Source organism: Mus musculus, chromosome 1 (genome assembly GCF_000001635.26).
Source record: "Mus musculus strain C57BL/6J chromosome 1, GRCm38.p6 C57BL/6J".
Classification (NCBI taxonomy): domain Eukaryota; kingdom Metazoa; phylum Chordata; class Mammalia; order Rodentia; family Muridae; genus Mus; species Mus musculus.
Window position 1 is genome coordinate 150150834 of NC_000067.6, and position 23918 is coordinate 150174751.

Consider the following 23918-nt stretch of genomic DNA (forward strand, 5'->3'; position numbering starts at 1 on the left):
TAGAACTGTTAGTTGCCTTCTTCCTCTGGAAGTTTACATGGCACCTTCTGGTACCATGAAAGTTTCCGGAGGAGGTATTTAGGACAGGTAGGTAAGGAGCTTCTGGGGCTTGTGTCAAAATGCAGAAGAGGACTTACCTTCTACAGCTGAGGGAAAACTAAGGCCAATAGCAATAGCCTGTAATGTTTTACAGTCTCTTGGGTAACCCTGACCAACTCACAAGAGAGCTTTTCATGCCTGGTGTTGGGGTTATCATTGGCTCTTGCTGGGAGCATTGTCAGCCCAGATTAGGAAACTTAGTTAAACTGCATATATATACTTATACACAGACTTACATGTGTTAAAGTAACACATTGTTTTAGTTTAGGGGTTTTTTTTTATTGTTTTTGGTTTTAGGTAGATAGTTAATATTCCTTGTCACCTCTTCGGACATTCTGGCTGCTATTTTTACCCTGCTCTCTCCTTCTTCTGTAACTATCTCCCTCCCCTCCTTATTTAGAGCCTGCCTTTCCCCTCATTTCCCTGATGAAATACTGGGATGGGGAAGTAGGGAGCAGTAGGAGGGAAATAGCAGAACTCTGATTTTTGAAATGAGGGAAATTGGTCATTTCTCTTGAGATAACTATCAATCTAAAACCACCACCCAATAGCCTTGGGAGAATGACATACTCACTACCAGTTTCCAACAAGTAGATGAGTCACCGGTGAGAAATATCTTCACTGTGCTGCTCTCTCTCTACCACCCCAATGGCATGCTGCTGTGGGCAAGCACGTGGCTATCACTACTCATACAAGCCATCCTTGGTCTTCCAGCCTTTTCAAAAATCTGTGAATCATTTTGCCATTGTTTCCCTGACCCATAACTGTCTGCATGCCTTTCTGCCTCATAAAAGAGTGAACTCATGCATTCAGCAAATAATTACCTCACATTTCTGCTCGTTTGTTTGTTTGTTTGTTTGCTTGCTTGCTTGCTTGCTTGCTTGCTTGCTTGCTTTTGTCTTGTTTTGAGACAGGGTCTCATTATATAGATTTCTTTATCCTGGAACTCATACGACAGATCAGGCAACACTCAGACTCATAGATATCCAAACTGCCTTTGCCTCCTGAGTGCCAGGGTTAAAGGTGTGCTTAGCCATATTCTTGCTTTTAATATGGACTTAACATATATGAAATTTCATAAATTACAACTAACAAGTAAATAAAAAACTATTGTTTTTGTGTTATGCTATAATAGCAATTGGAAGTCTTAGCTTACTGAGCACTTTTCATTTAGGGCTTATATTAATTTTTCATCTTTAGTCTCTGTTGACAATTGTAGGAGGTTGGTTTTAGTCTACAGGATGACCCTACTACATTTATGACAGTCCACTTCTAATCAGCAGGTATTTGCTGCAAATTTGACTATGTGCCTTCTAACAAATTCCTGTATCAAATTCCCATATGAAAGAATGACGTCCTAGTACCTTACAGTATGACTTTATTGGGAAACAGGGTCTTTGAAGATACAGTTAATGAAATAGTATGAGATTACACTGAAGTAGAGATCAACAATCTAATCTGATGAGTACCCTAATAAAGAGGGAAAATATGAACATAGATACACACACACACACAAATACACACACACACACACATACACATACACATGGGGCGGGGGGAGTCATCAGGGCCGAGGCAGATAAACAGAATGAAACAGAGACAGAAAATATATCAGCTCAGGAGCTGAATTATATTGCCATCAGCAATATACTGCTTCCCAGCAACTAGGGAAGTCCTGAAATATATCCGTCTCTGTTGCCTTTAGAGGAATCATTAGTAAGCTATATTGAATTTCATGTCTTGCCAGCCACACCTTAGGAAAACAATACAAAAGGTATCCTTCACACACACACACACCCCGCCCTTGTTGGCCAAGGCTTTGCAGGATGATGCTTTTCTGCAGTGTTCTGTAGGCTGTGTCTGCATCAGCATTATCAGCATTCCAGAGACACAAATGTTGAGCCCTGGAGCAGCATTTATGGTAACTTCTCACTTGTGAGTGTCTGATATCTAGAACCAGATCACAAGATCACTGGCCCATTCCTTGGTGGAAGCCTTGTCAATTCTTTTCTTTCTGGAAGCCAAATCCTAAATTCATATTGGGATAGTTTTTAGAGGGGGAGCCTTTGAGGACTAGTTATGCTTCAGTGAGGTCATGACGGCAGTGCTCCCTTGGTGGAAGCAGTGACTTTATAAGAAAACAGGGGTACCTGAGCTGACACAGCCTACTTTGCCACAGGATGCCCTCCATCACACTGAAACAGGCAGGAACATGATAGGAACGTAACATCAAGACCAGATAATACTTCTGAGCTTTTCTTCCCCTAATTACTTGTGAGCATGTAACTACAGTCGGCCTAAGGGACGTGAGCAGAAGCAATATGTGAAACCTACCGCTTTTTCTATTTCCTACTGATCCCATTGAGAACAGATATCTTGGAAAGCAACATGGAAGCCACGTCAATAGAACCTAGGTTTCTGGTGACTTCTCAGTACAAACTGATTTGCTATGAACTGTTTGCCTTCAAAACTTGTGTAAAAGACAAACACACAAAACTTAAGTCACGAACTTAGCTACACGATAGCAATGGATGCCGTCTTTATTACATTGTTCTTGCCCAAGTAATCTCTCCCCCTTGACATACTTCAGCTCATCCTATTTAAGAAGCCTATACTACTCTCTTTGAAATATATGTTTTAATATTGGCTTTAACGTGTGTATCCGGGCATAGTGGTTCTTTTCTGAGGTACAACCCTGAAGAAGTTTCACAAGATTTTGTGCTTGAGGCTAACCAGGTGTAGGTAATAAGACCCTGCATCAGCACACACACACACACGCACACACACATGCACACACACGCCATATACAGACATATGTACACACACTCACATTTGAGAAATCTATTTGTTTTCTATTGTTCATAACTAGGTAATATGTTGTAAGCAAAGGTAAGGTGAGAACTCATGGTTTCTGTTGGCAAAGTTCAAATGGTCTCACATCTCTTCCATGGCTACCAGCTGGGCATTGACAGGTCACCCAGGCTTATGACACCCCTCAAGAAGAGACTCTGGACATTAAAACACATAAGCAACCACACACACTTAAGATAGACAATGTAGATTGATACTACATCAGGTAGACTAGAATCACTGTTTTTTTTTTTGAGACTCAATAGCAAAACACTTGTTCAGGACTCCTAAAATTGTTTGAAATAAATAATCAGTTAATTCCATCGTTTATAAAGTAATAATCGTGTTCAAATGAGATCTCATTATTTAACAGTTTCCTGACTCCCTGCATTGCATATTTCTTTGGTGTCATTTATGTCCATAGGGAATTACAGGCAAGAATTTTGAAATTCAAAGAGTAATAACAACTACCCTGAAGACGTCCAGGGTGTTTTTGATGATAGGCTTAGAGACAGAGCTAAGAGGGGCCTGCAGTGTGCTACAGGAGAAAATGAGCAGCCCTGGATTCTGTCACAGAGGGCACAGAGAAGTAGTATAAACAGACTGCCTGAAGGATGGCAAGGTTGCCCTAAAATAGCAATAGTACACCAGCTTCAGTGAGCATCCTCAAAAGGACAGGCAGTGTGGTGCCCCTAACTGGGTAAGGCTGAAAATAGAAGCCTATCATAACTATAAAATGGCAGCATTTTCATCACAGAGACAACACTCAGCCGTAGCAGCTAGAAAGTCATTCCAGAACAATTGTATAAGCCCTGTAAGAATACTAGTGCAACATGAGTGATCTGATGTCATCACCGAAAACAGCTGCATCTGAGTCCAGAGAGCTGGAACCACAGAAGCAGGCATGACTCTCCTAATTTGCTCTAGAATGTGAGTTTCTGTTTGGGCACCTCCATGTCGCTATGAAATGGACTAAGAAACAAACAACATTCTGCTGAGGAAAGGCAAAGTCAAAGCGGGCAAGCTGATAAGAGGTTTCCCAAAGTTCAGTTGAAAACCAAGTCACAGAAGCAAGAGAAATATCAAGAATTTCACAAAGATAGCTATAAAAGACAGAAGAAAAGATAAGGGGGTGCAGTGGAGAGTGTGAGGACCATCCTGGGACAAATGATGACTGAAGACCCTCCAGAGAGTGGATCTTAAAGGGAGTCACAATGGAAAAAGTACAATATAATTTTCATGAATTGTTGATTTGCTTTTGACTATATAAAATTCAGATGAGTTAGTGTAATCAATGTCATTTATTTAGTAATAAAGTAAATTAACAAATAACTTTATTTTTAACCTTTTAAACCAAATTAACCATTATCTAGCTGGGGCACCTTGGCACTACCCGGATAAAAGTCACCAGTAAGAGGGAGAACCGTGTGGGCACCTATCTTAGTCAGGATCTCTACCTTTGTGATGAACACCATGAACAAGCAAGTTGCGGAAGAAAATGTTTAGTTGTCGTATACATCCACATTGTAGTCCAACCCTGAGGCATCAGAACAGGAAGTCCAGCAGGGCTGGAACCTAGAGACAGGAGCTAATGTAGAGGTGAGGCCATGGGAGGGTGCTTCTTACTGGCTTCTCTTCATGGCTTGCTCAGCTTGCTTTCTTATAGAACCCAGGACCACCAGCCCAGGGATGGCCCCACCTAAAATGGGCTGGGTCTTCCCCTATGAATCATTAATGAAGAAAATGCCCAGCCAAGTGGTAGCAGTGAACACCTTTAATCCCATCACTAGGAAGGCAGAGGCAGGAGGCTCTCTGTGAGTTTGAGGCCAGCCTGGTCTACAGAGTTCCAGGACAGCCATCTTCTACACAGATAAACCTTATCTCAAAAAGAAAGGAAGGAAGGAAGGAAGGAAGGAAGGAAGGAAGGAAGGAAGGAAGGAAGGAAGGAAGGAAGGAAGGAAGGAAGGAAGGAAGAGGCAGGAAGGAAGACTATGGGGACATTTTCTAAATTGAGGTCCCTTTGGTAATTCAGATGTCTCTAGCTTATGTGAAATTTACATAAATCTAACACAGCAACCTTGGCCCTTGAATGTCCAAGGCCTTGAGTTGAACTAGCCAAAGTCTTAATATCTCCAAGCCTTGCTAGGACAGGGCTTATTATGCCTTAGAGTTGTAGAAGCCAGTTGATGGCTGTTGACACTTAACATGAGGCTTTTTGCTCTAGACATTAACAATAAATGACCTAAGCATTTAGCATGAATTGAAATTCTTGGCTTCCAGCAACAAAGCAGCAGCCAGTAGCAGGAAGAAACAGAAGGTGTCCCTGCTAGTGATGTAGTTCTTGTGTTCATCTTATGACCATTAATACTAGTAGTGCTTTAAGAATATTTAATACTTAGCAAATATACTTGAGAAGAGTGTTGGGTCATTTTAAGCATTTCTATACTGTTAAATAGGATTTACCAGTCCTGACATTTAATCTTGATGACCTGACATTCTACTAATCTTTAAATCCCATGCTAACTCTCTGCCAGTAGTATCAAAGGAAGCAAGAACAAAATTCATAATTCAACTATTTTATTACAGCCAATAATTCCAAGTGACAAAGAATGTTGGTGATAATGAGTGAGAAAATCAGAAGGAAATAGGAACAAGTAAATATTTTGATGTAGTAACTTTAATAAACTTAAAATAATTTTAGATTACAATGATACCTTAAAGGAAGATAGAACAACTTTAAAAATCATGCTGTAGCTTCTACACAAACATCTTCATCCCCACTACATCTAAAGTCCACACATGAATTCCATTATTAAGACACAAATTAAGTTTGTCTTAAGTCTTGAAATGGAGTAAGACCGAGGATGAAGTAGAGTCAGAATTGGGGTACAGACGAGGCAGAATTAGAAATGGGAGGAGGGACTGCTCATGGATCATGAATGGCTAGGGATGGGCTCAGAGGAAGCTAGCACATGTATAAATGCACACTAAACTATTACTCATGTGATTCAGCCAAATGGAATCTTATATTCAAAGAACATTAGGAAATGCATAGGCAGAGGCAGAATATCCTCTAAGACTCTCCAGACTAAGTTCAAGGTTAGTCTGGTCTATGTAGACAGTTCCAGCACAGTTGTGGCTACATAGAGATATCCTGCAATATATATTATTATATATATTGTATTATATGTAACATATATAATATATATTATTATATGTATTATATTATATGTAAAATATATAATACTATATATATGTATGTATGTATATATATATATATATATATATATATATATATACATATATATATATATATGATTTTTATTCATACTGTTCCCAAAATGTTAAGGAGGTCAATGACCTAGATCTATAATTTTTATATCGACTCAAGTCTTTCCCAATTCTCTAATTCCTTGAAAATTCCAGATATGCATCAAGTCCTTCCCAGGATACATCACTCTCCTATGCATGTCTATGAGTCTCCTAATCTCCCAGATCACACCTGTCATCTCTGTCCATGACTCTCCAGTAACATACCACACACTTTGTTGTTGCCAGTCCTGAAGGGTTTAGTCTATCTTCTCACTTTACATCTCTTCTCAAACAATGATTTAAAAACTAATATGGGCATCTATTCAGCCTAACCCGAGACTCGTGATATTATAAAGAAGGTTCGAATACAGACCTTCCTTAGTAAACGGAGAAAGGACTAAGAATGGTCATCTACTAAGTTTTTCAAATTCATCTGAACATTACATGGTAGTGTGTTTGTGAGACAGGGCCTTTTTGCAGCCCAGGCTGGTCTCAAACTTAATCTTCCTGCCTTGCCCTTCTTGATGGGTATCGGCATGAAACATTATTGTTGTTGTTGTTGTTGCTACTATTATATTCATCCTCATTATTATTAATTATTATTACTATTTTTCCAGGATAGGGTTTGGCTGTGTACCAAGGCTGTCCTAGAACTTGTTCTGTAACCCAGGCTACCCTGAAATTCGAGATTCACCTGCTTCTGTTTTCTCTGCATGGAGATTAAAGGTCTGGTGGTTCTAAAGCAAGCTACTTTAAAGAGATCATTTGAAAACATTAGTAGCAAAATAAATATGAAAATGAATGCACCATGGCACCTGGGGAATGGCTGTATTGAAGTGTCACTATTTAAGAGACCAGGATAGGAGTAAAACTCCATTATAAAAACTGATAGAGTGAACCCTTTATGCCAGATTGTGAAACAAGCTTCAATAGTGCAGAGACTGGTCTAATGGTAGCGAGAGGGCTATGGAGATGTTTAGCCTCAGTAGAGATGTAGTAATCTTGTATCCAGAATGTGTTAAGATGATTAATACCAAACACCACTCTGAAATTCATTACTCCCTTGTTTGAGTGCTTTTTAATAATAATACTCCAAATCCATCATGAAATTGTAATTAATTGACTTTACTGATGTGTCAATCAAGCCATGAATCTTTGTGGCTTGCAATGACAACAATTAAAAATGTCCTCATGTCATATTTAGTACTGTGGGTCATCTGCTATAGCTCTGTTCCACAGGATTTAGGATTAAGGAGCAGTCTCTACTCAGGACATGCATTCTCTTTGAAGGAATTTAGTGGCACATGCAATAAATCTCATACACACACACACACACACACACACACACACACACACACACATATATATGTATAACTAAACACTCTCACTTCAATAGACATATCTTTAGGGATCATGAATATTTTACTTGAAAATGAAAGCATCTAAAATTATAATATTCCTTAAAAGGCTAAAGATGGAGGAAAAAAAAGGTTAACAATAATGGACAACTTTAACACTACAGAAATGTCCAGGAAAAAATCATTTGGTCCAACGAGATTCTCACTTTATTTTTATTTTTTATTAGGTATTTTCTTTATTTACATTTCAAATGTTATCCTCTTTCCTGGTTTCCCCTCCGAAAACCCCTTATTCCCTATCCCCTCCCCCTGCTCACCAACCCACCCACTCCTGCTTCCTGGCCCTGGCATTCCCCTATACTGGGGCATAGAACCTTCACAGGACCAAGGGCCTCTCCCCCCACTGATGACTGACTGACTAGGCCATCCTCTACTGCAACAATTCTTAAGTCTTCACCTGCTTGTAGTCATTAGTCAAAGCAAGCCACGGCCAAGCCTGTGTCACAGACTGGAAATATAAAGTCATCCTGCAAGAGATATAGTAAGCCATATGATAACAGGTTAATGATCATTCTTTCTTTTATTTTATTGTTGAGATTATAATATAATTACATTATTTTCTTCTTCCCTTTTCTCCCTTCAAGCCCTCTATATGCCCCTCCTTGCTCTCTTTCAAATTCATAGCCTCTTTTTTTAATTTAGTTGTTGCTACAAATGTAATACATATTATATGTAAAGTTAATATAATATAATATACACACATGTAATATGTATATATAATAAATACAACCTGCTCAGTTTGTATAATGTTACTTGTATGTACATTTTCAGGGCTGGCCAGTAAGTATGGGATAACCAGCTGAGGTGCTCTTCCCTGGATAGGACTATTTCTCCCACTCTCAGCATTCCTTAGTTCCTTGTGTAGGGCTGAGGCCTCATAGTCTTTTCCCAATCTGCTTTGGTGTATCTATTGCTGTTATCCTTGTTCAGTTCATGTTTAGACAGTCACATTGATTTCAAAAATATATAGCCAGACTTTTGGCTACTTTGTGGGTTCTTCTTTCTCCCACTCTTCTTCACCCTTTTCTTTGATTCTTTCAATCTTTTAACATCATATAAGAAAGAATTGAGGGGGAAAGGATAAAGTTATCATTAGACTACTTCCTGCTGATTAGGGCATCGAGTTCCTTGAGGCAAGTTTGATCTTAGACAGCAGGATATCTAATTTCTTCTTGTTTCTTCTTTGCCCGTGACTATGTAACAAACCACAAACAGCAGCAACCAGCCAACAACTAACAATATGCACATAACAACCCACTTATTAGGGCTCTATCATCTATATAACCTCTGAAAAGTTCCCAGAAAACACCACATAGTTGCAAAAGCTATCTGCATCTGGCAAAATCACGCCTTTGCTAGAGCACCAGGCAAATCACAGTCAGTTGCTGTGAACAATCTGAAGGAGCCTCATATTCCACACCTGGGATTAAAATGAAAGCATTCTTACAAGATTTCTGTGTTTTTAAAGAAACCAAAATTCTCACTACAAAAATGAGTGAAACTGAGGCAAAGAACACTGACATACATTCTTTATTCCATAAGTGTTTGGAAGCTAGTGAAAAGTTTCCAGGAAGGGAAATATACATTCAGATTCATATTTAAGATTGACTGCAAAACTGAAGCTTTCACTCTCCTGACTTTCAAATTTTCTGCTAGCCATTATCCTAAATGTTTCATTTTTTTTCTTTGTATCTCAAGATCTTCAGAATCTTACTCTTCTCTCCCAAAGACCTTCCTTCCCACTTTTGCAGTCTAAGTTTTCTTACATTTGAATGGTAATTTAAGTACACTCTCTCTCAAAAATGCTCTCCTACTTGCCATTAAGTTGTCAACCTCCTTTAGGTTGCCCTGCCCACAGCTCTTCCATAGGGCTCATTTCACTACCCTGTGCCTGTTAGATACCACATTAGGAAAGTGGCAATGTTTATTTGCTTGTACTTAGCAACAGTTTCATTCACAGCACATAACAAGTACTTAGCAGAGCTTTAGAGTGATTAAATGAATCAAGGCTGAGTGAGTTAACGAGAGATGGCTGGATTCCTTTGAATCAGAGGAAAGTTTTATGGGCAGAAGCAGAGAGGTGAGGAGTCTTATGCATGTTTTCTTTTGTCGAGAAAGTTCCAAGAGTACAGCATGTCTCCTGCAAAGGGAGATAATAAATGTATAGGGAATGCAAGAACATTAACTCATCAAAGCCTCTCCAAAACTAACTATGGAAATAGATAAAGTTTAATAAATTTTTAGCAATATTTTCATTATAATCTAAGATAGTTAAGAATTTTTAAATTGTGATATATCATTTTAAAAATCATCACTTGTTTTTATTTTATGTGTTCTATTTTGATTTATGAATATTTTGCCTACAGGAGAACTGTGTGACTGCCTGGCACCACAGAGGCCAGAAGATGGCCTGATCCCCTGGGTCTGGACTTAAGGAGCATCATAAGCCACTATGTTGGTCCTGAGAATTAAAGCTGAGTGCTTTAGCTAGAGCAATATGTTCTCCTAACCACTGAACCATCTCTCCAGCTCTTAAAATGTTATTTGGATCATCATCTAAAAGTAATTTATTCTAAATTGTATAAATAATTTTACGACCAAATACCACACACAATGTCATTGTCTATGTTTTCATGTGTATTTCTGTTTGCTTGTGTTTGTTTTTGTTTTTTAGACCATCTTACTATGTAGCCTTGCCTGGCCTGGAATTTGCTATATAGACCAGCCTGGCCCTGAAATTACAGAGATCTGCCTGGCTCTGCTCTCCAAATACTTGGGATTATAGTCATTGGCCACTACTCATGGCTCATTTGTGCTAATCACAGTGTTGTTGCCAAGAGAAACTATTTTCATTACTGAGGCAATATTAAACTGGCAATCATGATCATTAGAGGTCTGCATCAATCAAAAGTTTTGGTTCTTTTTGAGGACTTGACCTTATCAAAGCACAAGAATTCTTAACCGTGTTGTCTCCATTTTATGTTGGAACTTAAGCTTGTGAGGGAGAGAGCTAGGAAGAAGAGTGAAGAAAACTAGGAATAAGCAGGAACCTCTATGCACAAGCTGGTACCTACAAAGGCTGGGATGAGCCTTGTGTCAGCTCTTATTGGCCTCCATCCTTTGTGATGTGGCTGTCCTGGAGAAGTCAGGGTGCTTCACTATGGAGCCAAACAAAAACATGTGTCCCTGGAAACAGGAAAGCTGTAAGAGGATCCAGGTGAAAGGTTGGGAGGATTATAAGCCCAGCCATTGCCTCACATAAATTGCAAGCCAGCATATACGTGATGATGTGTGTGAACTACAGAGTAGTAGCTGTATCATCTCTACTCTCCAACTATCACAGAAAACATGGCTGGTACAACTCACTCCTGCCAGAAACACACAGGAAAAGCAATCCTGGATCTGTATTTAACCCAGTGAACACACTGGGAAACAAGCAGTCACACTTCTTTGAAAATTGGGTTCAGGAATTCCCTCATATACTAAAATCCATGGATGCTTCTGTACTTTTTAGAAGGTAGTATAGTATTTTTTTTTAGGGTATTTTCTTCATTGACATTTCAAATGCTATCCCAAAAGTCCCCCAGGACCTCCCCCCTCCCTCCACAACCCTACCCACCAACTCCCACTTCTTGGCCCTAGCGTTCCCCTGTAGTGAGACATAAAAAGTTTGCAAGACCAAGAGGCCTCTCTTCCCAATGATGGCTGACTAGGCCATCTTCTGATACATATGCAGTTAGAGACACAAGCTCCAGGGGTACTGGTTAGTTCATATTGTTGTTCCACCTATAGGGTTGCAGACCCCTTTAGCTCCTTGGGTACTTTCTCTAGCTCCTCCATTGGGGGCCCTGTGATCCATCCAATAGCTGACTGTGAGCATCCACTTCTGTGTTTGCTAGGACCCGGCATAGTCTCACAAGAGACAGCTATATCAGGGTCCTTTCAGCAAAATCTTGCTGGTGTATACAATGGTGTCAGTGTTTGGAGGGTGATTATGGGATGGATTCCCAGGTATGGCAGTCTCTAGATGGTCCATCCTTTCGTCTCAGCTCCAAACTTTGTCTCTGTAACTCCTTCCATGGATATTTTGTTCCCAATTCTAAGAAGGGGCAAAGTGTCCACACTTTGGTCTTCATTCTTCTTGAATTTCATGTGTTTTGCAAATTGTATCTTGCATCTTGGGTATTCTAAGTTTCTGGGCTAATATCCACTTATCAGTGAGTACATATCATGTGAGTTCTTTTGTGATTGTGTTACCTCACTCAGGATGATGCCCTCCAGGTCCATCCATTTGCCTAGGAATTTCATAAATTCATTCTTTTTAATAGCTGAGTAGTACTCCATTGTCTAAATGTACCACATTTTCTGTATCCACTTCCCTGTTGAGGAACAACTGGGTTCTTTCCAGCTTCTGCCTATTATAAATAAGGCTGCTATGAACATAGTGGAGCATGTGTCCTTCTTACCGGTTGGAACATCTTCTGGATATATGCCCAGGAGAGGTATTGTGGGATACTCCGGTAGTACTATGTCCAGTTTTCTGAGGAACTGCTTCACTGATTTCCAGAGTGGTTGTACAAGCTTGCAATCCCACTAACAATGGAGGAGTGTTCCTCTTTCTCCATATCCTTGCCAGCATCTGCTGTCAGAATATAGTATAGTGTATTTTTGTAACTCATACATATCTTCACCTCAACTTTGCTATCTCTGGATTACAGAGTGGGTACATCATATTGTTCACGTAAATATGATGGGGTAAAAGATCTGTACACAATCAGCACACACTATTTTGTAAACACTTTCATGTACAGTTGATTGAATCTGAGGATTCAGTAATGGAGGATAAGGCAGGAATTGTGTAGAAATAATACAGTGTGAATTAGGTTGTATTTATTCTTTTCTGTACATTATATTCCACAGACATGGGCTCACTGAGTTATCACAGTGCCAATTACTGTTTACATTTCCTTTTTCTTTTCTTTGTATTTTTCCTTTTGGAATTATTTTGTTTTGGAGACAGGGTTTCTCTGTATAGCCCTGGTTATCCTGGAACTCACTCCATAGATAAGGCTGGTCTTGAACTCAGAAATCCATCCACCTCTGCCTCCCTAGTGCTAAGACTCCAGCCATGCACCACCAACCACCCTCTGGCGACTGTTTACATTTTCTAAACATTAGATAGCACCACAATTCACCTACCTTCATATAACCTGTAAGTAGCAGCAGAGGTGGTACTCAAAGGATGCAGACCTGCCAGGCTGCCTTCTCCCTCTGGGACACCAGGAAAAAAAAGCTGCAAAAGCAAGCTGCAGCTTAGCTGTGAAGTGCAGAAGAGCCTGCACCACAGCCCTCAATACTGATTCTGCTGCCAGCAATGCATTGCTCACCTGAATTAACGTTGCTTAAATTTACTTTTATGGATTTAAATAAAAATAATGCTTATAAAAGCTATGAGGGCCAGGTCGTGATGACATATACCTTAATTCTAGCACTTGGTAAGCAAAGGTAGGTGAATCCCTTTGAATTCCAAGCTATACATAAGTGAGAGACCCTGTTTTGCTTTCTTCTGCCTCCCCCCCCCCAACTTATCAGGCACTTAGGATATGTCCAGTATGCACAAATGCCTAGATTTAAGCCCAAGTTCCCCATAAAAACTCAGCTATGGTGGTGTCTGATAATCCTAGCTCTGGAAATGAATATGAGGAAAAATCAGAATTCCAAGGCTATCCTTGACTACATTACATATAGAGTTCAAGGCCAGTCAGGGACACAGAAAACCATGTTTTAGAAAAACAAACAAACAAACAAAATGGTTTAGACAGGCCTAATCTCCAAACTCTGAAGGCTAAGACAAGAGGACATTCATGAGTTCCAGGTTAACTTATATATAATGAATTCCCAGGTAGCCTGGGCTATAGAGTAAAGCCCTGTCTCAAAACAGAAAAAAAAAAAATTATCAATCAATAAATAAAATGTATAAACTAAAAAGAAATAAAGAACTGTTGGTAATGGGTTCATCATTTATATTGAGAATACAGTTTTATAACAAAAATAATTACAAACCCACATTGCTCTAAACAGTGTAAAGCTTTATTCACTCTGGGGCAAGCTAAACTGTTTCTAACAGAAAGAGTGGTGGAGCTAGTGTCTCTTAGTCATAACATATTAATTCTTAATTACAACAGGAACAAATCCATTACCAATAAATCCAGGGACTATCAATTAAGCCCATGAGGAAATGGTTTGTAAAAGACTTCCCACCCTCCTAAATAAGATACATCTGACAGATAATAATACTCACTCTAATGTGCGTGCAGCTTTTCACATCAACTCATTAAAAGCCGGCTTTTTCACAACGCCAAGCTTCCTTTTTGTCTCTGGGCATGGTTTCTCAGAATGTCCCGCGCATGATCTTGGAGGCAAACGCAGAGGGAATGGAGGCCATCTGATTGGAAGTCTGCGACTATCGTTGTGTAATCCTGTGTGTAATTCATCATTTGAAAACGAAAACGCACTTGGAGTTTTCTGCGGCAAGGACTCTCTGTATTGTGCAAGTCTGAGCTGCTTTCAACCACGTAACCACTTCCCTCTTAGAGGGACCCCTGCGTTTGCTTTGCTCCACTACGTACACTGGGAGAGGCATCGCTGTGTAATGCCTGTGTCACCTGCCAAGCTGCCAGGCTTGCTTTGGGAACTAACCCAGGTCAGCATGAGTTCTGTCCTCTGCTTGAAAGAGGTTCAATCCCAGACAGCAAATGTATATGAACCCTTGAAACTACAGCTCTGGATTTAATTTAATTTTCATTTCGTTATGGTATTTTTTTCCTTACTTTTATGAAGTCTATTTTCCCTAGAATGGCTGATTCGAAACATCTGCTAATCATCTGCCTGCCCTGGCTATGCGGTACCTTCAGAGGGGGAAGGGTAATGCTGGCCACACCCGCCTTAGGTCCAGACAGCTTATTCTGTCTGGCCTGCTGCTGGGAAGCCTCTATTTTTCCTTGTTGTTCCTAATAAGTCCCCACAAAACCTTCCCAAACTTTTCCTAACTGCTTCCTCTCCTCTTCACCACACCCCGACAACACGAATGCACCGCATCTTCCTGTCTGCTCTCCTTAGAGCACCTCCAGACCTGAGTTCAAGTGAAAGCCTGCTTTGACCCCACCATGGATGTGCTCCACGGTATGGCTTGGGGGCCCCTTTTATCTTACACTGTTTATCGCTGGTTGGTGTTTGACAAAGTCTTATTCTGTGGCCCAGAAGAGCCTGGAACTCACTATGCTGCCCAAAGTGATCTCAAACTGACAGCAATCCCCCTACCTCACCGTTTCAATGCTGAGCACGTAAGTAGCTTCTTCCTCTTTTTAAAATCATTTTTCTTTGATGCAAGGAACTACAGGAAGTTGTCCTTGCCTCTTGAAAAGGTTAACCCTGGGGTTCTGATTCTGATTCTCCCACCGTCTACATGATCTCAATCAAGCCACTTGGTTTTTCTGGTATTAAGGTTTTTTTTGTTTTTGTTTTTTTTGTTTTTGTTTTTTCAAAAAAAACATAACAGCAATCATAAGATCTAGCACCTAGGGCTCAGGTTGTCCAGCTGTTCTTCTCAGGGTATTCTTGTTTTGACAGTCTAGAAGACTGATAAACTACCAGTGCATATGTGCCACTGATTACTATGTATCCAGTAAAGCCAGCATGGAAGTAGCCCGGGGTGGTAATGGCACATACCTGATATCCAAACACTGGAGAGACTGAGCTAGGAGGATTACAAATCCAAGGCCAGCCCAGTCAACACAGTGAGATCATTCTCAAAAAACACCAACAGCAGCAAAAATAAAGCCAGGAAAGTATATTTGTGCTCTAAGTATTGAATGAAAAAAAATCAAATTTCAGGGCAATATACACCATGCCTTTTGTATTTCTATGAATCTCTGTCTACATGTACTACATATGAATTCACAGATGATGGGATAATTTTTGCAAAGTACATGTTTGAGCATCTACAGGATTTACACTTTTTTTTTCCAGACAAAGTCTTATGTAGTCCAGGCTGGCCTTGATCCCGCTGCTTCAACTTCTCCAATATTGGGATTATAAACATGAGCCACCACACTTAGCTTTAGTTCACAGTAATAAGTAAATGGGAAAATGACTGTTGGAAAATCTGATGTTAATGAGCACACCAGAACAGTCACATCAGCCAAATCTGCCCTACATTCATTACAAGAAAATTTTCACAAGCAGTTAATATTTATTGTAATACTGATTTAAATCATTATTTTGATGTAACTATTTAGTAATTGCCAGCTGATGTAGCATTGCATTTCTCTGAATCTTCCCAGTGACAGCAGAGATGTCTCATTTGGGAAGTCTTTAATTTTTTTAAAGACAGACAGTAGTCATTTGTCATCCTTACTGGTGAATAGGATTGGTGACCATACTGGGGGTGATGCTTTTACTCAAACCGTGTCATGGATATCCCAGGATCACACAACCATCTAAACTACAGGAGTCATCAAAGAGGAGAGTTCAGTATTCAGAGCCTCAGAAATGATGCTAAACTCTTCTTTCAAGTAATAAGGTCGATTGTGTTTTCTAGGATGAACTCCATATGAATAGTGTTCATAGCACTGTCTTAGTTAGGGTTTTACTACTGTGAAGAGACACCATGACCACAGCAACTCTTAAATAGGAAAAAAAACATTTAATTGAGTCTGGCATACAGTTTCAGAGGTTTAGTCTATTATTGTTATAGTGGGAAGCATGGTGGCATGCAGACATGCTGCTGGAGAGGTAGTTGAGAGTTCTACATCTAAAACCACAAGCAGCAGGAAGTGATTGCCACACTGTGAATGACTTGAGCTTGTGAGACCTTAAAACCAGCCCATGGTGACACACTTCCTCCAACAAAGTCATATCTACACCAGCAAGGCCACACTTCCAACAGTGCCATTCTCCATGGGACTATGGGAGCTGTTTATCATTATTTATTATTATTATTATTATTATTAACTTTACTTCCATCTCACTGCCCCTCCTCCCTGTCACCATCTCTCACAATCTTTATCCCCCATCCTCCCTCCCTCCCCTTTTTCTCTGAAAGGGTAGAGGTTCCCCTGGCATATCAAGTCTCTGAGGGGCTAGGAGCATCCTCTCCCACTGAGGCCAGACAAGGCAGCCAGGCTTTTGGGATAACCCTCTCTCCAGTTGATCCAGACCCACATGAAAACTAAGCTGCATATCTGCTACATATATGGGGGGGCAGGACCATAGGTCCAGCACATGTGTGCTCTTTGGTTGGTGGGAGCCCGAGGGTCCAGATTAGATGACTCAGTCTTCCTGTGGTGTTCCTATTCCCTTCAGTGCCCACAATCTATCCCCCAACTCTTCCAATAGAGTCCCCAAGTTCCAGGTTCTGTTTAGCTGTGGGTCTCTGCATCCAGCTGAGTCGGCTGCTAGGAGGAAACTCTCAGAGAACAACCATGCTAGACTCCTGTTTGCAAGCATAGCAGAGTATTACTAATATTGTCAGGGATTGGTACTTGTCCATGGGATGGGTCTCAAATTGGTCCAGTTATTGGCTGGCCATTCCCTCAGTCCCTGCCCCTGCATTTCTTGTAGACAGGATAAATATTGGATTGAAAGTTTTGTGGATGGGTTAGTGTGGGAAGCCACATGTGCCGTTGCAGAGTGGCGCTGGCTACTGCTGACCACCACGCATAAGTTTGGACAAACAACCAATGTGTACATATGCAGTAAAGCTTTTTGCCAAGTCACTGCCTGGCCCGGGCATGTTAATGAGGTACTGAGAATATAACCAATCAGATGTGAGACATGCAAATGAGGTATGTTAATGAGGTTCTGTGAGGTACTGAGAGAGAGAGAGTAGCCAATCAGATGAGGAACATGCAAATGAGGCATAGTGCATAACCAATCCGGGTGTGAGACACGCCTCTCCTAGGCCTATATAAGCAGCACCAGTTCTGGGCTCGGGTCTCTTTGCCTCTGCAATCAAGCTCTCCCAATAAACGTGTGCAGAAGGATCCTGTTGCGGCATCCGTTCTTGCTGGTTGAGTCAGGCGCGCACAAGAGGTTAGTGTCCCTATTGCTCAACAAGTGTTCCTACCTGACTACAGGAGGTGGCCTCTTCAGGTTCCATATCTCCAATGCTGTGAGTCACAGCTAAAGTCACCCCAGTTGATTCTGGGTTGTCTCCCCATTCCAGATCTCTGTTAAGACCTTGAGATACCCCCAAATTCCCACGCCCTCAATTGCAGACTTCCATCTGGAGATCCCTCCTGTCCCTCCCCACACATGATCCTGAATCTCTTTTCCATTCCCTTCCCCACCCCCTTTCCCATCTGTGTCCTATGACTATTTTTTTTCCATTTTTTATTAGGTATTTAGCTCATTTACATTTCCAATGCTATACCAAAAGTCCCCCATACCCACCCACCCCCACTCCCCTACACACCCACTCCCCCTTTTTGGCCCTGGCATTCCCCTGTACTGGGGCATACAAAGTTTACCTGTCCAATGGGCCTCTCTTTCCAGTGATGGCCGACTAGGCCATCTTTTGATATATATGCAGCTAGAGTCAAGAGCTCCGGGGTACTGGTTAGTTCATAATGTTGTTCCACCTATAGGGTTGCAGATCCCTTTAGCTCCTTGGGTTCTTTCTCTAGCTCCTCCATTGGGAGCCCTGTGATCCATCCATTAGCTGACTGTGAGCATCCACTTCTGTGTTTGCTAGGCCCCGGCATAGTCTCACAAGAGATAGCTACATCTGGGTCCTTTCAATAAAATCTTGCTAGGGTATGCAATGGTGTCAGCGTTTGGATGCTGATTATGGGGTGGATCCCTGAATATGGCAGTCTCTACATGGTCCATCCTTTCATCTCAGCTCCAAACTTTGTCTCTGTAACTCCTTCCATGGGTGTTTTGTTCCCAATTCTAAGGAGGGGCATAGTGCCCACACTTCAGTCTTCATTCTTCTTGAGTTTCATGTGTTTAGCAAATTGTACCTTATATCTTGGGAATCCTAGGTTTGGGGCTAATATCCACTTATCAGTGCTATGACTATTTTAATCCCTCTTATAGGTGAGATTCAAGCTTCCTCGCTTGGGCTTTCCTCCCTTGTTTAGCTTCTTTGGGTACGTGGAGTGTAGCATGGGTATCCTATATTTTATTCTTAATATCCACATATAAGTGAGTACACCCCATGCATGTCCTTTGGGACTGGGTTACCTCACTCAGGATGATGTTCTCAAATTCCATCCATTTACCTGCAACATTCATTATGTCTTTGTTTTTAATAGCTGAATAGTATTCCATTATGTAGATGTACCACATTTTCTTTATCCATTCTTCAGTCGAGGAACATCTAATTGTTTCCAGTTTCTAGTTATTATGAATAAAGCTGCTATGGATATAGCAAGTGTCTTTGTGGGATGGAGAATCTTTTAGGTATATGCCCAGGAATTGTATAGCTGGGTCTTGAGGTGGAACTATTTCCAGTTTTCTGAGAAACTGAAAAAATTTACTTTCAAAGTGGTTGAACAAGTTTGCACTCACACCAGCAGTGAAGGAGTGTCCCTCTTGCTCCACACCCTTGCCATCATGTGCTATCACTTCAGATTTTGATCTTAGCCATTCTTACTGGTATAAGATGGAATGTCAGAGTCGTTTTGACTTGCATTTCCCTGATGACTAAGGACATTGAACATTTATTTAAGTGCTTCTCAGGCATTTGAGATTCCTTTGTTGAAATTCTCTGTTTATCTCTGTATCCCATTTTTTAATTGGGTTATTTGGGTTTTTTGGTGTCCACTTTAATTCTTTATAAATTTTGGATACTAGCCCTCTGTCTGATGTAGGGTTGGTGAAGATCCTTTCTCAGCCTGTAGGCTGCTGTTTTGTCCTATTGTCAGTGTCCTTTGCCTTATAGAAGGTTTTCATGAGGTTCCATTCATCAATTGTTGATTTTAGAGCCTGAACGATTGGTGTTCTGTTCAAGATGTTGTCTACTGTACCAATGAGTTCAAAGTTATTTCCCACTTTCTGTTCTATTAGCCTTAGTGTATCTGGTATTATGTTGATGTCTTTGATCCTTTTGAACTTGAGTTTTGTGTAGCATGATAAATATGGATCTATTTGCATTTTTCTACCTGCAGACATACAGTTAGACCAGCACCATTTCTTGAAGATGCTTTATTTTTTTCCATTGTATGATTTTTTTCCTTCTTTGTCAAAAATCAAATGTCCATAGATATGTGTGGCTTTATTTCAGAATTGATCAACCTGTCTGTTCCTATACCGATGCCATGCAACTTCTTTTCTTTTTCCTTTTTTTTTAACAATTTTATTAGATATTTTCTTCATTTACATTTCAAATGCTATCCCGAAATTCCCCTATACCCTCCATGCAAATTCTATTACTATTTCTCTATAGTATAGCTTGAGGTCAGAGATGGTGGTACCTCCAAAAATTCTTCTATTGTTCAGGATTGTTTTTGCTATCCTGGGATTTCTTTTTTTTTTTTTTCCATTTGAAGTTGTCAATTGTTCTGTCAAGATCTGTAAAGAATTGCATTGGAATTTGGGTGGGAATTGCATTGACTCTGTACATTGCTTTTGGTAAAATGTCCATTGTCACTACTTTAATCTTACTGATCCATGAGCCTGGAAGGTCTTTCCACCTTCTGATATCTTCCTCAATTTCTTTTTTCAGGGATTTGAAGTTCTTGTCAGATAGGTCTTTCACTTGCTTAGAATTATACCAAGATATTTAATATCATTGGTGGCTATTGTAAAGGGTGTTGTTTCCCTAATTTCTTTCTTGGCCTATTTATTATGTGAATAAGAAGGGCTACTGATTTGAGTTAACTTTTTACTCACCCACTTTGCTGAAAGTGTTCAGTGTTCATCAGCTGTAAGGGTTCTCTAGTAGAAATATTGGGGTCATTTAAGTATACTATCATATTGACTGCAAGTAGCAATATTTTGACTTCTTCCTTTCCAATTCATATCCCCTTGGCCTCCTTTAGTTGTCTTATTGCTCTGGTTAAAACTTCAAGTACTATTTTGAATAGATAGATAGACAGAGAGACAGACAGATAATAGATAGATAGAGTAGGAGGAGGTCTTATCTTTCCTTGATTTTAATGGAATTGCTTTGTTTCTTTCCATTTAGTTGGCTATCGATTGGCTTGCTGTATATTGAGTTTATTATGTTTAGGTATATGCCTTGTATCCATGTTCTCTTGAAGACTTTTATCATGTAAAGGTATTAGATTTTGTTAAAGACATTTTCAGCATCTAATGAAATGATCATGTGATTGTCTTCTGTCAGTTTGTTTGTATGGTAGATTACGTTGAACCATCCCTGCATAACTAGGATGAAGCCTATTTGATCATGATGGATGATGTTTTTAATGTGTTCCTAGATTTGGTTTGTGAGTATTTTATTGAGTATTTTTGTATCAATGGTCATAAGAGAGATTGGTCTGAAATAATTTCTTTGTTGAGTCTTTGTGTGATTTAGGTATCAGGATGACTATGGCTTATAGAATGACTGTGGCAGTGTTCCTTCTGTATTGGTATTAGCTCTTCTTTGAAAGTCTGGTAGAATTCTGTAATAAAACCATCTCTTCCTGAGCTATTTTTGTTTGGAAGGCTTTTGATGATGACTGCTTCTATTTGCTTAGGGGTTATTGGGCTATTTAAATAGTTTACCTGGTATCGATTCAACTTTGGTAAGTGGTGTCTCTCTAGAAAATAATCCAATTCATTAAGATTTTCCAATTTTGTGGAGTTAAGCCTTTTGAAGTAGGACCTAATGATTCTTTGAATTTTGGCAGTGTCTGCTGTATGTCTCCCTTTTCATATCTGATTTTGTTTATTTGGATACTCTCTGTCTTTTGAAAAATTTGTGTAAGGGTTTGTCTATCTTGTTAATTTTTCTCATAGAACCAGCTCTTGGTTTTGTTGACTTTTTGTATTGTTTTCTTTGTTTCTAACTGGTTAATTTCAGCCCTGATTTTGATTATTTACTGCCCTATACTCTTTGATATGCTTGGGTCTTTTCTTTTTTTTCCTAGAGCTTTCAGGTGAACTTTTAAATTATTAGTAGGAGAATTTTCTAATTTTTTTCTGATTTCTTTCTGGAGGAACGTAGTGCTACAAACTTTCCTCTTAGCACTGCTTTCATTGTGTCGCATAAAATTGGGTATGTTATGCCTTCATTTTCATTGAATTCTAAAAAGTCTTTAATTTCTTTATATCTTCCCTAACGAAAAGATAACTGAATAGAGAATTGTTCAGTGAATGTGTAGTCTTTCTGGTGTTTCTGTTGATGTTGAAGTCCAGCTTTAATCCATGGTGGTCTGATAAGATATAAGGCATTATTTCAATTTTCTTATATCTGTTGAGGCTTGCTTTATGACCAACTATATGGTCAGTTTTGGAGAAGGCTCCATAAGGTGTCAAGAAGAAGGTATATTCTTTTGTGTTTGGTTGAAATATCCTAGAGATATCTATTAGGTTCATTTCATTCATAACATCATTATTTCTCAGTTATGTTCTGTCTGGATGAGCTGTCAACTGGTGAGAATAGGGTGCTAAAGTCTCCCACTATTAATGTGTGGGGTTTGATTTAAGCTTTAGCAATGTTTCTTTCACACATGTGGGTTCCCTTGTGTTTGGAGCATAGACATTCAGAATTGAGATATCAATTTGATGGATTTTTCCTTTGATGAACATGAAGTGCTCTTGCCTGTCTCTTTTGATTAATTTTGGTTGAAAGTCTGTTTTATTAGTTATTAGAATGGCTTGCTTCTGGGGTCTGTTTGCTTGGAAGACTTTCTTTCAGCCATATATTCTGAGGTAATGTCTATCCTTATTGCTTAGTAGTGTTTCTTGTATGCAGTAGAATGATGAATTAAGTTTTCACATCCATTCTGTTAGCCTGTGTCTTTTCATTGGGGAATTGAGTCCATTGATGTTGAGAGATATTAATGAGCAGTGATTATTAATTCTTGTTATTTTGATATTGGTCATGTTTGCGGGAGGGGGGTATGCACACACATGTGCACTCGTAGTTCCCCTGTTTTCACTAGTTTGGAATTACTTATTTCCTGTGTTTTCTTGCATAGAGTTTTCCTTCTAGTATTTTCTGTAGGGCTGGATTTGTGGATATATATGTAGTTTAAATTTGTATTTTGAAATATCTTGTTTTCTCTGTCTATGGTGATTGAGTTTTTTTGCTGGGTATAATAGTCTAAGTTGACCTCTGTCATTTTTTTTTTTTTTTAGAAGTTGCAAGGTATCTTTCTAAGCCCTTCTAGTTTTGAGTCTAAGTACATTTAAGGAGAGTCTGTATGAGTTGATTTATTCCCCTGACTACATGGGCCGTAGAAATCAGATCAGACTCTAAGTCTTGGGGTTGGCAACCAGTCCCCTTATTTGTTGAGCATCTTGTGGGCCCAGTTACTGTACTGTGGAAGTCTGGTGTAGCTTCAATGTGCATCCCAGCCTAACTTGAAACATTATGCAGCCCAAATTGGCTTCAAACTTGCACCCATCTCTCTGCCTGAGGGATAACACTTGAAGCCCTTCCACATGCAGATGAGGCATCTCTAACATCTCTGACCAAGCCAAAAAAAGCATTTGGCTTTAGATCCCAAACCACCCAAAATGTTTATAGGACCCTATCCACAAAAAATAAAGTGCCCTAGTTTCTTCACTAAAGATCATCTGAGAGTGTCTATCTTATCGAGCTGTAACTCTCTAGAGACGAGTATTCTCTTCTGAAGATTTCATCACTGGCAGCAGTTTGAACCTGCCACAGTCACTTCCCGCTCTGTGGCCCCACATTGGCCACAAACTCCAGAGCAGCAGCAGTTGCAGAAAAGGCCTGGCAGCCCACCTTGCTCTTTGCTCTGGCTCCCCCTAGGAGAGCTGCAATTCTTTGATCTGCCAGGCCTGGCCAGAGTTCTGCAGATCCATGCACACCATATATACTATATTATAAAAGAAATGGAATGTTATTCACAATGTAACAACATGAGTCAGAAAGCAGTTTATGAGAAATTTCAACATTATATTTTTGTGTGTTTTTTTTAAGTTTACTTTTTTAAGAAAAAGGCATACCACATTCAGGACCAGGTAGAAATCATACATGCAGAAAGTGAAAAGGAGCATTTAATTTGAAACTAACAAAACACATTCATGGCTCAAAAT

The 23918-nt window shown here is 39.8% G+C and overlaps 1 long non-coding RNA gene across 1 annotated transcript; it reads right to left on the bottom strand.

Moving 5' to 3' along the window:
* Positions 1 to 8209: 8209 nt before the first annotated feature.
* On the bottom strand, positions 8210 to 14115 carry Ptgs2os2 (prostaglandin-endoperoxide synthase 2, opposite strand 2). The gene is made up of 2 exons (NR_110420.1): positions 13981 to 14115; positions 8210 to 9819 (listed from the first exon to the last, which is right to left on the bottom strand). It is a non-coding gene; the product is annotated as a prostaglandin-endoperoxide synthase 2, opposite strand 2 (long non-coding RNA).
* Between the last annotated feature and the right edge of the window lie 9803 nt (positions 14116 to 23918).